The 3,441-nt window shown below is 39.8% G+C and overlaps 1 long non-coding RNA gene across 1 annotated transcript in view; it reads left to right on the plus strand.

Moving 5' to 3' along the window:
* Positions 1-18: 18 nt before the first annotated feature.
* Positions 19-3,441, plus strand: part of LOC125485196 — a 23,788-nt gene continuing 20,365 nt past the window's right edge. The window contains exon 1 of the long non-coding RNA XR_007263937.1: positions 19-223. This is a non-coding gene — a long non-coding RNA (uncharacterized LOC125485196). The remainder of the gene's footprint in view (positions 224-3,441) is intronic.

The following is a 3,441-nucleotide window of genomic DNA, read 5'->3' on the forward strand; positions in this document are numbered from 1 at the left end:
GTGTCCAGTGTCCAGTGTCCAGTGTCCAGTGTCCAGTGTCCAGTGTCCAGAAAGGGTGACTTGGTTTTGGGAACTGGCCTCTGTGCAGTTATTTCAGAAGTGTTGGTTCATAGTTACTCTACCACTATATGGATGCTGAAGGGCAACTCCAGGCTGACTGTATTTGACTTCATTCTCAGCTGGGCTGTAAAGATGGTGCTGGTGCCAGGGTTCCTAGGAAGTGGTGAGTGCCTCAATCTATAGTGAGTAGGAAACAATAGTGAGGGAGGTGCTATAGGGAAGTTGTGCATAATTGATGATTGAGTTTTGGAAGATAGCATGAGAAGCTTCACTAAGCTTTGCAGGGGGAAACCATCTGTGAAACTTGCTAAAATCGATACTTAGATGATTTCTGTTAAAGTTCAACTGTCAGGTCTCACCAATGGACACATACATTTTCTGTTCACTTTCCTTTGAATATTACCTGTGAACCTTGTATGATCACTGACCACCCAGTAATCCCGCCACATCTCTCCTGATCTCTGTGTTTGATCCATCTGCAATATTCCCCTGACTCAAACCACACTTGACTGACTCCTGTCCCACACCCATGTCCCATCCTCATTTCATCATCTCTACTATGCAAGTAGCAAGAAACCTACTCTCCAACTGTAAGTTCATTGAGAACATTCTTAATTAAATCCACTCTGGGCAGGGGTACTGATAAAAATTACCCATGCCTTTGGCTTCCAAACTGGAATTGATGTCTTCTTGCTTGGACATACTGTTCTAGAAAAATTGCAAATACTCATTTATTTATTCTTTTGTTTCCCTTACAGGCCAAAATTTGGCCTTTTGATACAGAATATAATGCAAGGACTCTAGCTACATCATTGTCTTGAAGAGTCTCACTCAAATTTGATTCCAGATTTTAAAAAATGTTTTTAGCACCATGGGGAGTTTGATAAATGCAGTACAAGGATTGCAGGCAGTGGAATTGTTACTGCTGTCAGAACTGTGCCTGTTTCATGTTCATTAGTTCTGCTCAAGCACATTGAGTGTTCTCTTGAGTGCTTCTCATAATTGTGAAAATCAATTGACTTCCAAAAAAAAGCCACAAACTTGTCAAGATGTTATGTTATGCTCAAGGGTTATTTTGAATGACTATTTTTAGCTTAAAATGTATGATACTACCTCATGATTTCCATCATAATAATACTGAAATGAATTGTTTTTTGGCTTGTCATGTGCTGAAAGAATATTTGAATACAAATATAATAACTTGTGTTTAGGATTGTGTACATTAATATGGTTGCGATGTCAAAAATCTTGCTGCTCATGGCTTATAGCTAAGTTCTTGTCTGTGTTACTTGCTGTGTTATTTTCTGACAAATCAACTTCCCTTGTTAGTTATGAATTTGTCAATGCTGGAGGTAAAATAGCCAAACACTGGGGACATGTACATATAGAGTGTGCAATATCTTGATTTCCTGTAACACCATAGTTGTCTGTTGGAAGCTTTGCAAACTCTAACAGTGGGTAACACCACAGAGACAATATCTTCCCTCATATCTTTCAGTATCTGTAAATATGCAATGACAAATTATAGCTGTGGCTTTGGCCAAATTATTTGCTTAGATTACACATTGATTGACCACATTTCTGGTTCCTGCTCAACATGAGGGACATGATCACAGAGTTAGGGACAACTAATACTGTACAGCATATCAGCATTAGTTGACACAGAATGTAATAATTCCAGTATTGCTAGTTGTTAGGGAAGTTGGTTAGCATGTGGAAAAAAATTTATATAGATACCTGCTCTTACCTTTCAAGTCTCAAGGTATGATAAAGACTGGCACTTATGGTTCCAGGATTAAATGTGCTCTGAATATGTGTGAATAGTTTTGTCTATTGCTTTCAATGTGAAAAGGAAGTAAAAGCTAACCTGTACACATTCCACACATGCTTGTTTCCGATTATCAAGGTGACAACAGTTTAATGTAACTGATAGAACAAACAACTCCTTTTTGACTATCAGTACTGGAATAGGAACTGGCCTATACTTTAAAATTTGAAATAAGCATGATGAGCATAATTGAAAGGGACACAGCACATGTGATTAAAAAAGACAATGATCATGTGGTACAAAATTGGTTAAAAGAACAGAAAGCAGACAGTGGTGGTGAACTGAATGGCAGATTTTCAGACTGGGGGGAAATACATAGCGTGCCACCCAGGGCCTTTGTTTGGGCAAACACAGTGCTTTTTTTGATATTAAGTATATGGGCTTGTGTATAGAGGTACCAATGTGGTAAATAGTGAAGACTATGATAATAATAGACTTCAGATGGACACAGGCAAATAAATGAAATGGAGAGACACAGAGTCATAGAGATATAAAGCATGGAAACAGACCTATCAGTCCAACTTGTCCATGCTGACCAGATATCCTAAATTAATCTAGTTCCATTTTTCAGCATTTGGCCCAAAGCTCTCTAAACCTTTCTTATTCATGTACCCATCCAGATGGCTTTTAAATGTTGTAAATGTACCAGCATCCACCACTTCCTTTGGCAACTTGTTCCATACACACACCGCCCTCTGGATGAAAAGTTGCCCTTTTAGGTCCCTTTAAAATCTTTCCCCTCTCACCTTAAACCTATGCCCTCTAGTTTTAGATTCCCCCACCCTGGGAAAAAGACCTTGTCTATTCATCCTATCCATGCCCCTTGTGAGTTTATAAACCTCTATAAGGTCACCCCTCAGCCTCCGACACTCGAGGGAAAATAGCCCCAGCCTATTCAGCCCGTCTTTATAGTTCAAACCCTCCAAACCCAGCAACATCCTTGTATCTTTTCTCAATTCTTTCAAGTTTACCAACATCTTTCCTCTCGCAAGGAGACCAGAATTGAAGGCAGTATTCTAAAAGTGGCCTCATCAACGTCCTGTGGAACTGCAACATGATGTCCCAACTGAATGCCTTCATCGGTCAGTGCATTGAGTCCAGTGAAAAGTGGTGATAGGAATAATAGAAAAAATTCTTGGTTCCAGAAGTACAGTTTATCTTTATTAATGATATAGTTGTGTGAGTGATGCCTACTGCTGTTGTTAAGCCAGTGGAAAATCAGACAATTGCGGTGCTGCAGAAAGTATATCGTGGGATTTTTCCCGATTATGTGGTAGCAAGGTTACAAAGCCACAAGTAGAAACAGGAGGAGGAAACAAAGTGTAAATAACCAACGAAATTTAATGCTCAGAAATGTGAAACAATTCATTTTAGTAGGAGAATGAGAAGTTTTAAAGAAGGTGCTGGAATAGAAAAACCAGGGAAAGACAAACACAGAGACAACAAGGTGCAGGGCTGGATGAACACAGCAGGCCAAGCAGCATCATAGGAGCAGAGAGGCTGACGTTTCGGGCCTAGACCCTTCATCAGAAAAGGGGGAGGGGAAGGGGGTT

The sequence above is a fragment of the Rhincodon typus genome, chromosome 17 (assembly GCF_021869965.1).
Source record: "Rhincodon typus isolate 14 chromosome 17, sRhiTyp1.1, whole genome shotgun sequence".
NCBI lineage: Eukaryota > Metazoa > Chordata > Chondrichthyes > Orectolobiformes > Rhincodontidae > Rhincodon > Rhincodon typus.